Source organism: Orycteropus afer, unplaced genomic scaffold (assembly GCF_000298275.1).
Source record: "Orycteropus afer afer isolate SDZICR_OR568_19922 unplaced genomic scaffold, OryAfe1.0 scaffold00188, whole genome shotgun sequence".
Classification (NCBI taxonomy): domain Eukaryota; kingdom Metazoa; phylum Chordata; class Mammalia; order Tubulidentata; family Orycteropodidae; genus Orycteropus; species Orycteropus afer.
In genome coordinates, this window is record NW_006921775.1 from 3,271,659 (window position 1) to 3,285,881 (window position 14,223).

Consider the following 14,223-nt stretch of genomic DNA (forward strand, 5'->3'; position numbering starts at 1 on the left):
ATGCCATGTCAGCAAATGGAGGTCCTGAAAGCTTTATTGTATCTGTACATTAAGGTTGGTTCTACTCTGATGAGGCAGCTCTTTCCCTGTCATATTTTGAGTGCCTTCTGACCTAAGGGGCTCCTCTTCCTGCACTATATTGGACAGTGTTTCTGGGCTATTCATAAAGTTGCCTAGTAATGTATCAGACAGTGTTTCTCTGCTATTCATAAGGTTTTCCCTGGCCAAATCTTTGAGAAGTGGATGCCCTCTTCCTTCTTCTTAGTCTGTCGCAGTCTGTAAGCTGCCTTGAAACCTGTGCACCATGTGCAACCTTGCTGGCATTTGAATCACTGGTGGCACAGCATCAAGCCTCACAGCAACATGCCACCATAGTATGACAAACTGACAGAGAAGTTTGTCTCCGTTAGCTGTTTGAAATCTCTCCGCCCTCCCCCAGTTTTCCCTCCTTCTTGCTTCTTGGGTGGGGCCTGTCTCCCTAATAGTTAGGAGTAAGGCATTTTTAATCCCATTCTGGGCAAGAAAGCGTTATATCCACACACAAAAGTGTCTCATTCTTGATGATCCTCTTATGCCCCTAGTGGCCTTTATGGGAATTCCTGAGAGCCCACCCTTAGGCATGACTGACATGCCATGGACATTGGTTTCTACCCAATATATATCGGAACTCTTCTGAAATAAACATTCCCCTTGTGCATTTTTAAATTCTGGCCTGTCAGGTGCCAATCTTATGGTCTGTATCAGCTAAGAAACTTTTACTGAGTCTGCATCTAGGACTTGATAGGAATAGGATTTCTAGATGGCAGTGGTATCCTGTCAAGGGAAGCACTAAATATATAACGATGGCTTGCAAATTGGAATATCTTTTGTCCTCATGCAGTAAACTTTTAGAAAAGTATACGTGGCAATAGGAATCCCTGGATGGTGTAAATGGTTAACATGATTGGCTGCTAACCAAAAGATTGGCCATTCAGTTTTTCCCAAGGTGCCTTGGAAGAAAGGCATGGTGATCTACATCCAAAAAGATCAGTCACTGAAAATCATATGGAGCAGAGTTCTATTTTGACACACTTAGGGTCACCTGACATCAGAGCTGACTCAGCGGGAACTGTTTTCTTTCTTTTTAAATAGGGCAATAGGAAAGAAAGTGAACACAACAGCCTCACGGGGATGGTCTTCCTGCCCCTGCATCCCCTTCATTCCATCCCCAGCACAGCAGCCAGTATGACCAGTGAAAGGTGACATAGCATCATAGTCAGAGGATGGCCTTTGGAGTCAACTACTTGGGTTTGAAGCCCAGCTCCATTTCTTAACTATCTGTGGCAATTTTTCTAAGCTGTTTAACCCCCTTCTGCTTCAGTCACTCTATCTAGGATACTACTACCTGCTTCCCAGGTTTCTTAGGCAGATTTCAGTGGAAGACTCTATGTAAACCTCAGAATGGTACCCAATGGTGCAATTATTACAGTTTTGTCAGTTTTATGCCTCAAACACTTCACTGACTTCCATTTGCTTTTAGGATTGAGAGCAAAATTTTTAATATAGCCTCTCAGTCCCTGCAACATATACCCTCTGCCTGCCTCTCCTGGCCCATGCTCCAGTCAGACTTGTTTTCTTTTTGTCCCTAGATAGTACCACGTTAGGAATGTTGCACAGGTGTCTTCCTCCTGGTGCATTTTGTCCCCAACTTACATCCCAAGTTGCATGGGTGATATCCCACTACTTTGATATCCTCCACATCTTAACTTGAAGAGGTCTGCTCTGAGCACCAATCCTGGGCCAGGGCCCCTGTCACATACTAACAAAGGAGCCTGTTTTTATGCTTCATGGTGCTTATCACCCTTTGTAATTGTGTACTTGTGTCTCTCAACATTACTGGTCAGACAGAGGCTGGTGGAACCCCCAAGCCTGTGGCCTTGAGTTACTCTTTGGGCATGGAACTGAACTCACATCTTTCTACAGCCAAACTGGTAGAAAGACCTAGAAGCAGAACACCTATCCCAGGGAGATGCACCGTTTAGATCAATCAACCGTGAGACACCAGAAAGGCAGCATTTGCATAGAGGGAAAGCTGGACAGACAGGAATGCACAGACAAAAAGGGCACAGGGAAAAGGGATAGGCACAGGAAGTAAATGGGAGGAGAGCTTTTTATGGCTGGGGATTGTAGTCGGGGCTGTGAGGCCAGATTTGCATGAACTATTGTGTGTAAAACAAATTTGCTTTGTAAATTTGTACCCACATCACAATAAAAAATTTTAAAAAGCAATTCCAGCAGGGACATGCAGATATTTTCCTGTATGTGATAGCTTTAGATTATTATATTTTATATTATATAAAGGAGCAGTATAGAAGTATAATAAACAAAGGCACTAAAAAACCAAAAAAAAAAAAAAAAAACAAACAAAGTCACTGCTGTGGAGTAAAACTCTATGTGCTAATCAAAGCCCCAGCAGCATTGGCTAGGCAAACTAAGATCTCTCTAATTGTCCTATCTATAAAATGGGAACAGTATCTGTCTTCTCAGTTTACAGACTTGCTGTACTGACCAAATGCAATCAATGTGCACAAAAATGCAATCAATGTGCACAAAAGCAATTTGAGAACCATGAACTGATCAACTTAACAATGTATCTACCATGTCCAAAACACTGAAGTTGCAAAGTAGCACATAATCTGAAAGTGGTTCTCAACTCTGTCAAACTGTCTCATTTTTGTAACAAATAATTTGTATCATCCCCCCAAAAATAAATAATAATAAATCAATAAATAAAATAAAACCATTTACATTCCGTTATCTAAAATAATTATATTGCAGCCCAAAATCCATAGAGTGATTTTGCTGTTTTAATTAGGACTAGCTCTGAGACAACATGGCTCAAGCTTAGAACTCTATGGCCTTGTCAGGTGTTTGCCCTGAAGAGTCAGATGGATGTTCATCCTTTTCTGGGTGATGCTTTTGTTTGAAGTAAGTGGAAAGTAATAATATCCTACAAGCTCTGTCTCATAAAAAGATGGGTAGGTTAAAAAACCAAAAATTTGAGCACAACTCAGACATTTGACTTTTCACTTTACTATTCCACTTTTCTTCTGATTGTGCATGAAGAGAACCTGGCATGAATATGCAAATCACGTCACCAGCTTGACTGCTGAGCTGGAGAGCAGCATCTACATTCCGAGCCCTGTTATTCTGATGACATCAGTAAGGATGCTAGATCTGTTTTTACAGGAGGCTGAAGATCAGATAAAATGCAAAGCATTGTCAGTGATCTGAATGTTCCCAGTATTTAGTAACTTGCCATTAATATTTGACCTACAGTTTACATTATGTTTCTTTAGAGATTGTGTGCATTTATCTAATTCCTCAACATTGTGTATGCTAACTGTTAGATCTAAAAAGCAGTTATACTTGTTTGATTAAAATATATGTGACAATTTTAAAGAATGCGTAAAATACAAACATGTATAAAGAAAAGAAAAATCTTCCATAATTCCTGTACCCTGAGATAATTACAGTTTGCATTTTGAAGTATATAATTTGAGTCTTTCCTCTTGTGTTATGCATACGACTATGTTTACGTACCAAATTAGAATCATATAGTAGATGCTGTTTTGCACCATCCTTTTTGAATACATCAGTGACACCTTTCAGCATTCTTAATTATTATTTTCAAAATTTTACATAACTTTAGAGCCTGGAACATTTCAAACATACATGAAAAGGAACCAAACACTGCAATAACCCTCCAAGGGTCAACACTATGGACTCATCTGCCACTATAGAGCTATATTGAAGCAATTTTCAAACCATCATATCATAAATATGTGAGCTTGAATCTCTGAAAAATAAGAGCTTCTTTTATCAAATACATAGCCACAATATGGCATTATTTCATCTAAAACACTTAATAGTTATTTGTTAGTATCATGAAACATTCAGTCACTGTTCACGTTTCTCCATTTTGCTTATAAAAGGTTTTCTTTTCTTTTTTTTTAATAGTTTGAATCAGGATTCAAATAAAGTTCATAAATCATAATTGGCTGATATATCTCTTAAGTGGTTTCAGTTTAAAAGTTCTCCCCCATACTCCTTTTCTTTCTCATAGTTATCAGCTAATTTGTTCTGAAGGGTTTTCCACCATCTGCAATTGCATCCCTGTGCTGTTGTTTAGCATGTTACCCTCTCCTCCGTGTTTCCTATAAATTGCTGGATTCTGGTTTGAGGTTTTGGTAAGATGACCTCACATGTGGTATAGCATATTTCAGTCAGATGGTATGTAGTGCCTGATTTTTTTTTTTTTTTTTTTTTTTCCTTTTATTTAATTTTACTTTTATTGTGGTAGAAACATAAACAAGACATTCATCAACATAACAACTTCCACATTTGCAGCACAGGGTGCTTTTCTTTACTTTTGTGATGTTGGTAGCCATTGAGGATCATTGCTTAATCCATTGTTTCCTTGGGAGCTGCAGAATAGTGATATTCAAATGCCATAATTTCTTCTGCACTTATTAGCTGCAGTACTTCTAGAAAGATAAACTTCTCTTCATTAGCTGTTTGGTTAAACAAACAAATAACAAACAAACTAATTGCCATCAAGTCTATACCAGCTCATAGTGACCCTATAGGACAGAGTAGAACTGCTCCCTTGGGTTTCCAAGGCTTTAATCTTTATTGAGGCAGACTGCCACATCTTTCTGTCATGGAGCAGCTGTCCTCTTGGTTAGCAGCTGATCTGTTAATCACTGCACCACTGAGGATCCTTAGCTATTTGGGCAATAGTCTTCAAAATGGTCAGTTAGTTCCTTAATATGTATTCTTCAAAAATAACTAAACATGTTTGATGTCTTTCAATCCCTTTCAGTTAATATTGATTCTCAAATTGTCCTGTCTTCAGTCAGTGAAAACCTCTTTAGACTGGCACATGCATTCTCTGAGTCACAATCCCAGTAGTCTTTGATGAAATCCTTTCTGGATGGCAAGATATTTTAGACTCATCTTGTACATTTTCTGTCCCAGACCTAGAATTAGCCATTTCTCCAAGGAGTTTTTGTTCTTTTTATTGGAAAATATTTTTAGATGCTAAGGGTGCTCATTGCTGCTGGATTTTTCATTGTTTCTAGTCTTTTCATTGGATAGAGCTAAGGAATATCTATTAGGTCAGACTGTAGGAAATAGCCATGTCATTTGTTAAAATGGTCCAATATTGGCAATTTCATATGGTTTAACTCATTTGTAAGAGAAAAAAAACTTTGAGTTCAAATGCTATGTCCAACTTAGTTTGTTTTTATGTAACTTTATTGCTCTTACAAGTATACCTGCTTTTTCTCATTCCAAAAATAATGGCTATCAGTGATACTAAAATAATTGGTCATTTGTTCTACACCATAAAACTGTCTTAGAATAGTAATACCAACACTACCACCAATATTATCACAAAAATAAATGTTTTAAGTGTTTTTTTTCTTTTTTTCCCTTGCTATTCTTCTGTCTTTAGGCCATATTCCACCAGAGATAGATAGTCAAGTAACTGTATTTTAGTGGTATTTAAAATACAGTTTCCTCTCTCTGTGGTTTTATAATATGATTGTACCTCTCTGTGTATATATCAGTACAGTTAGGTTCATTTGATTCATCATGCTTTAGATTTTTACAGATTGGCTTTGAAAACTAAATTTTGTTTTATAATTATGCAAACCATTTGCATGGTTTCAAAGTCAATACTAGACAGTTATACTCAAATTGTGACTTACAGACCAGTGCTGATCCCATTATTTATTATTGGTCTGTGAGGAGCTAAGAACAGACATTGAAAGCAAACATTTGAAACCATGAATGGCAATTTGAATATCCAGGTGCATGGATTTTACTTTATGAAAGTTTTAGTTAGCAATGGATTAGGAATTAAAAATATGAGTCTTTCAGCCCAGATAGTTTGAGCAGCACTGTTCTAGAGATTTCTACTTTCATTAGTAGTGCTACTTCCACTAGTAGTGGACTAGTTGTAGCTGACTAAACCCCTCACCCCTCACCCCTCACTCTCTCATCCCTACCCCATACCCCATTGTGAACAACTGGAAGAGCTAGATAAAAGAATATCTTTGAAGGGGTTGGAAAATTATTAAGTCAGTCAGTACCTGAGAAACCAACATCTGAGATGAATGAGAAAAGACTGCCTACTTTTCCTCTTGAAACATTGGCCAATTCTAAAGTTTTCTGAGTAGAAAGGCTGAAAAACCATGTAGAACAGCATGTCTGCTGAGAGGCAGAAAAGCTGTGCAGAGTACTTTCCAATTTCACAGGGCTACCACAACAAGTAGGGAAGGGAATAAGTGAGCCTCAGATTAGTGCAGATGGTTAAGCGTTTGTCTGTTAACCAAAAGGTTGGCTGTTTGTGTTCACCTACAGGTACCCTGGAAGAAAGGCCTGGCAATCTACTTCTGAAAAATCATCATTGGAAACCCTGTGTAGTATAGAGTTCAACTCTGACACACATATGGGCCACCATGAATTGGAGTTGACTCCATGGCAATTGGATTTGTTTGTTTGTTCTAGTACCCTCTCATCATTCTTCATCTGTTCATAGTTTCCTGGCTCTTCTTGATTTGGTACTCATTTATTCATTCATTGGTTGTTAACCATCATTTATTTATATATAGCATCACCTACTTAACCATTTCCTTTTCCTGAATATTTTGATTCCAATTTTTCTCTATTGTAGAGATGGCTGTGATAAACATACTTGCATATACATGTTTATTGAAAATCTCTGATTATTCCTCAAGATAAATTCCTAAATTATGGGATTTCTGGGTAAAGAGGTAGAGACTCTTTTAAGGCTTTTGGTGCATATGCTTTTTTTCTCCTGCTTCTATCACTTGTTAGCTTTTTTTCTTTCTTTTTTTTTTTTTTAAATATCTATTCTCTATTTCTTGTCATATGGGTCTTTTCAGTCCCTTCTTTCCCATAGTAACATTTGTATTGTAAATACCAATAATATTAAAAGCATGCTGTGCTGGGTTGAAGAGCCGCCCCCTGAAATCCATGTCCTCCTGGAAACTGAATGTGACCTTATTTGGAAATAGGATCTTTGCAGTTGTAGTTAAGATGAGATATTTAGGTGGACCCTAAATCCAGTAAGCTGGTGTCATATAAAAAGAGGGATATTTGGGCACACAGACACACAAGCAGAACACCAAATCCTAAGAGAGGAAGTGACTGCAGTAATGCAGCTGTAAGCCAAGGAACCCTTAGGCTGTGGGCAACCACCAGAAACTAGGAAGGATGCATGGAACAGATTCTCCTTCAAAACCTCCAGAAGAAACCAACCTAGCTGACATCTTGATTGTGGACTTCTAGCTTCCAGAACTATAAAAGAATATATTTCTGTTTATTTAAGTCACCCACTTTGTGGTAATTTGTTCCAGCAGCACTAGGAAAGTAACAACATGCTGAACTATTTGTAATAAATTAGGGTTTTTATTTTATTTCATAACCATGAGTAATATTCCTTCCATACAGGAGCTAATTCAGATTTAGGGCTTGTCCTAAAAACTCTATTGATTACCTTCTCCACAACAATGCCCTGATGTTTCTCTACTGCCGCCAGGTAATTTGGGGGCTAAAAACAACTCAAGGGCTGGGATTCTAAGATCTGGGGTTAAGTCCTGTTTTATGTATGTATATTTGTGTGCCCGCATACATGTTTGCAAGCATATAGATTACAAAACAATTAACACAGTAAGCAAGCATAAACAAACGAATTTTAAAATATCAGTTAGATTAAAAAATAAGCATAACAATTTGAGTTAGATAAATTGGACTGTTCCTTCTCTTATTTTAAGCTGTCTTAAGAAACCATGATTCCAATGCTAAACACCATTTTGCAAATTAAAATTCATTGTTCATGTTTTGTAAGTCAGGCATTGTGCCAGATGAGCTTACAGTTTGTGACATTATTTTGCTAAATTGATAAAGCCATGATATTTTTAATTCACTTTGTCTGATTCACCCATGTTATTACATATTGGTCATATTCCATAGCATGCCTTTCTCTCCTAGGTGCCATCCCCCTTGGTGTCTTTCTAGCAATGGTCCCCTACATATAACTGGAGCAATTCTCACACTGAAACAGACTCCACTATGCAAGCCATATGCTGTCTTGCTTTTCTTTGCCATTTATCATACACACACATCACTAAAGTTTTAGTCAACACTGTTAGAGTGCTAATGTGCAAGAAAAAAAAAAAAAAAGGAAAGAAAGCTTGAACTCTTTCAGGATTTGGACCATGCATTGCATAGGTTCAGTATATCAAATTATTTAACAGAACATCACAAGGTGTGTTACATACAGAAGCAGATTTTCCCACCTCAGTAACATTCTCATATGCTGTTTCTCTGCATGGGAGGTGTAAGGAAGAAGGCCAGTGCCTTATGTCATCCACATGCACACCTGTTAGTATTCCTGGTCTGACCTCATCCAGATTCTGCCAGGGGTCTAAATGTTTTATTCAGCACTACTGGCTTTTTCCATTGGTGGAAAGACAGAGTTGCAGTAGCCAAGCAATTCGAAGAGATTAAAGAAAATGGAACACTTCTTTAGAAATGTGCCTTTACTTTTTATTTAGTGTGAACCCAGTGACAAGAGAGAAAAAAGAAAAAAGTCTTGGCTTGGAGGCTGTTGATAATGCAGTGCCAGTGACAGTCCGCATTGAAGGTGAGAGAGTATTTTGCGCGATTACAAGGTGGAGCGTGCTGAGTCTGGCTCTTAGGCGGGCCCAGCAGTGAATCAGTCATGTCTAGCACGACGGGGGGATGAGAAAAGAAAATGAGGCTTTGACATCCAACTCGTGTTGCCAACAGCAGTGATAAATGAAGGAAATAGTGCCCTTGAAATCAGCTGGCTCTAGTGAAGAAGAGACACCGTAATAAAGATTGGAGATACCTTCCACCGAGGTGCTCACATGAGCTCACAGTACAATATATTTCCCCTCCCATTTATCATATTAAATCCAGAGAGCAGTGGGGAGACACAGCTGTTCATTTTTATCATCTTGTGATATAATAAACTGTGTTGGTGACTTTAATTAACTGATTCAAAGCAAGTTTATTTAGAGTTGCTTCCTAAGGCCATATGAAGATTCTCATTGAGGGTCACTTGGCCATGTAAAGCCACCAGCTCACATTTTAGATAGCCATCTATGCTGCACAGTTAGCCATTTGGTTCACATAACAGTGTGTTTATTATCCAGAAGCATCAGCAGAAGAGACTTCTAAGTGGGCTCTGGTTCCTCCACGTGTAGGAGGTCAGAAATCAATATGAGAATTCAGTTCCACCTTAGAAAGTACCTGTGCTGAGGATAGTCTCAAAGGAAGTGCAGATTACCCCCTTTATATATGTTTATAGAAGGTAGTTGGTGCAGGAGAAAAGATGGGTGGGTTCATGTCTTTTCAGGCCCCTTCCTGTCTCTTCAGACTCATGTCTTTTCACCCCTTACTTGATGCACAAACCCTATGCAGTTCCCAAAGGCCTCCGTTCTCTCTGGCCTCCAAACATCTGTACGTATCATTCCTTCTGAATGTCTGAAAGACATTCTCCCACTGTTTGGACCTGACAAACTCCCATGAAGCCTTTGAGGTATCTCTATGTCATTTTAAATCATAACTGTTACTGCTTCTCTAACCCACCAGGCAAGAACCTGAGCAGAGACAGGGATCTTGTCAGCCTAGTCTCCAGCATGACTGAAACATGCCCAATGATAGCTCGCACAAAGTAGCTTCCATAAACCTAAAGAGCAGAGAAGGGGTTAAGCTGCACTCAATTATTACCTCTCTTCCCTCCTCCCTCCACATCCCAGACCTGAGGTTTTTTTTTTTTTTTTTTGGTAGTAGTTACTGAGATATCATTCACATGCCATACAATTCAATAAATTAAAGAACACCATTCTTTATTTTTTAATATATTTGCAGAGCTGTGCAGTCATCACTATAGTCAATTTTAGCACATCTTCATTAATAAAACCCTGGACCCATTAGCAGTCAATACATACACACACACACACACACACACACAGATGCACAAACCAGTTGCCGATGAGTTGATTCCTACTCATAGCAACCCTAGAAGACAGAGTAGAACTGCCATATAGGGTTTCCAAGGCTATAATCTTCACAAAAGAAGACTGTCTGTCACATCTTTCTCCCACAGAGTGGCTGATGGATTTGAACCAGCAACCTTTTGGTTAACACCTGCTTGCTTAACCACTGTGTCATCAGGGCTTCTAGTCAATACACAGTTAGGCTTATTTGATTCATTATACTTTTGAAACCATAAAGAAATGTTGTGGCTACTAGTAGTCATTCCTATTCCCCCAACTTAATTCCTCCCAAGCTCCTGGCAACCACTAATCTACTTTCTGTCTCTGGATTTGCCTGTTCTAGACATTTCATATTAATGGAATACTACTATGAGTGGTCTTTAGGGACTGGCCTCTTTCACATAGTATAATGTTTTCAAATTTCATTTATATTGTAGTATGTATCAGTACTTTAGGGAACTCTGGTGGTGCAGTGGTTAAGACACTCGTCTACTAACTAAAATATCCATGGTTTGAACCTACCAGACACTCTCTGGGAGAAAGATGAGGCAGTCTACTTTTGTAAAGATTTACAGTCTTGGAAACCCTATGGGGGCAGTTCTACTCTGTACTTTAGGGTTGCAATGAGTTGGAATCTATTTAATGGCAATGGGATTTTTTAATAGTACTTCATTCCTTTTTATCACTAAGTAATATTGCGTTGTGTGCACATGCCACTTTTTATTTATCCATTCATCAGTTCATCCCAGACTCAGTTCATAGTGACAGTTTTGGTGTCACCTGCTTTAGTAGTCCTTTCCTGACTCAACCTGTTACAGAACTGTGCACATTCTACCACTCAAGTATAACCATTGAGGGAAGGGACTTGTCTTTCATTTGTGCATATCTGCAACTTGGTAGTTGGCCTAGTTTGGTGTTGCCCATTGTCAGCTCTCCCTTCTATGTAGTTTTTGCCACAGCTGTGTACCATATATATTGCTATTTCTGTTGAAAAGTACAAAAAGGGCATGGAGACAGCATCCTCATATAATCTCTAACTTCACAAGGGTGAGAGGGAATCACCATCAGCAGCCCAAGGCTTATTCCTATGAGGCCAGACGTGCCACCACCCTCCAGCCTTTTTACCAATGCTGACACTAATCATCCCTCCCACAGCACTCACTGTGTCTCTGCTGGGTTTGATAATTCTTTGCAATGGCCACACAGAACTCACAGACAAAACTCAAAATTGTGGGGCTTATAGGGAACAGGATCAATTCTTCTATCAGGACAGTTTCCCCTCTGTTATGACCGCAGGCACACCTCTCTAGCTCTTGGGCTCTGGGCCTGAGCTATGCCCTGCTTGGACAAGTGTTATAAAGCTCTTTTAGGTCTGCCACTCATGCACCTAGGTGCATACCACTTCACCAGCAGGCCTCCTGCCCAAAGGCACTCTGCTTTCTCACTCCTTGAACCAGCAAGCCTACCACTCTGTCTCATGCCTCCTAGTTCCACTGCTGCCATCTGTCACCTGGTCATCTCTCAGCTGGTCATCTGTCAGCCAGTTGTCTCTGCCAGTTGTCTCTACTGTTCATGTCTGCCCTCTCTCTGCCAAGGAGGTCTAATACAGGCATCTCGGGTTCAAGGATATGTTCCACTCCACCTCCAGATCTTCTCTCTTGATGGTAGTGAGATTCCCCCCCCCCCTTCTGCCTCTAGAAGGGCTTATTTTAAGCCTAGCAGAATGATAAAACTAACCAATCCCCACATTAGGGTTACATAAACTTTATTTGCATGGTCCCATCCCTGTAAGGATGCCATGTGCCTTATTTACATTACTCACAAGTTATCTAATCCCCTCTGTGGGCCACAAACACCTTACATTGGTATAGTTCCACCCAGTCATCTGGTGGGAGTCACAAAGACCATGGCTAGGAGAGCCATACAAGTAAGTCAATGCACCACAAAAGGTTTATAAAATAAAGAGGGGGCAGTGAGTTTATGTTAATGAGGGAAGAACAATTCAGAAAACAAGGGTGAGAATGATTATACAACTTGAAGAGTGTAATCAGTGTCATGGAATTGTACATGTAGAAACTGCTGAATTGGTGTATGTTTTGCTGAGTATATTTTTGACAGTAAAAAATCATTTTAAAAATAACAGTAAAAGGACAAGAATGATTTAGTGAGCATCCATGTTGCTCCCATTGAGATTCCTTAACATTTCATATTTCCATCAAGTCACTTCCTCTCTTGAAAAAAAAATTAAAACTTTAAAATACATTTATGACCCATTTAATTACCAATATTGGCCATAATTCCCACTCCTCCTTTTCTCCTTCACTTTCTATAGGAAACAATATCCTTCTGGATAGTTTTTTGTACTTTTATATATCCATACATGTAATCATGAAAAATATCAATAGTAGTATTTGGGGTACATTGCAACTGATCTATAAATGGTACCACAAAATATATGTTGCTCTTAAAAAAAAATTCACTGCCATCAAGTTGATTTGACTCATAGTGCCCCCTCCTTGGGTTTCTGAGTCAGTATCTGTACAGAAGTAGATCACCCAATCTTCCTTCTGAGGAGTGGCTGATGGGTTTGAACCATCAGCCTTCTGGTTAGCAGTCAAATGCCTTAGGCACTATGCCACCAGAGCTTCTCTACAAGTTTTTTATTCAGCTGTATGTCTTAAATATCTATCCATCTTGAGATAGATAGATAGAAAGATAGATAGATAGATAGATAGATCTAGTTCATTTCTTCTAACTGCCATGTAATATTATACTTGTACTTTTTAGTTATATTTTTCTTTTAACTAATTCACTTCTAATGTAAATTAAGAAGAAAACTTTGTCATTACTATAAATAGGAAATGAATGTAACTTCCATTAAATGTCGACAAAAAGAAATAAAGAAATACATGGCTATTAAAATTAAATATAGTGCCGGAAGATGAGCCCCTCAGGCACTCAAAATATGACTGGGGAAGAATTGCCTTTTTAAAGTATTATCAATCCTAATGATGTAAATGGAATAAAGCACTTTCATTTGCTGATGTGACACAATTCAAAATTAGAAGAAACAGTTGCAAACATCCATTAATAATTGGAACATAGAATGTACAAACTATGAATCTGGAAAAATTGGAAAAACCAATATAAATTGCCTTAAATATTGAGCTAAGAAATTTTTTTAAATGCAAAGCTGTTAAAATTAAAGTAACTCTCTCTAGTACAACCCCTCCCATCAAATTGCATTATGCAATGACCACGCTTTGGGAAATAGGGTTTGATTCATCAATGAATGAATGATCTGCAGTGAGGATTTCAGGTACTATGTTTACAACCCAATGGAGACATTGTGAGACTGAAGGGTTTCCTCCATTCCCACATATACTCAGGGTGGCCCTCAGAGCTGGCCAATATCCTGCTAAGTGTAATGGCAGCTCACCAAATGTACCACTTACCAGCAGGGGCCAGACACTGCTCCATGTACTTAACATGTATTAAGTTAGTTCTCAAAAGCCCTATGAGGTAGACACTCTTTATCATCATCCCCATTTTACAAATAAGGGAAGTGAGGCGAAGAGATACTAAATAAATTGTCTAGGGTCAAACAGATAGTGATTACAAGAGCTGGATGTGAGATTGGGCTACCTGATTTCAGGCTCTGTGATCTTCAAGCTAGTTGCTATCAAGTCAAGTCAATTCTAACTCATGGTGGCCCCATGTGTGTCACAGTTGCTCCATAGTATTTTCAATGACTGATATTTTGGAAGTAGATCATTAGGACTTCCTTTCAAGGTACCTCTGAGTAAATTTCAACCTCCAATCTTTTAGTTACCAGCCAAGTACATTAACATTTTGCACCACCCAGCTACTCCTCATGAGCCTCCCCATGGCCATTTTCTACCTCCGTATGTCAGCTGGGAGGCTGAGCCCTCCTTTAGGGCAGCCCTGTGCTAGAGGCCTCAGGGCAGGGTGGAAAGTGAGCACACGTGTTCATTGATCACTTGTAATCAGGGCAGAGCCCTCCAGCTGCAACAGTGAGCCCTATGTTGTTGTTGTTAAGTGCCGTCGAGTCGTTTCTGACTCATAGAGACCCCATGCACAGCAGAACGAAACACTGCCCGATCCC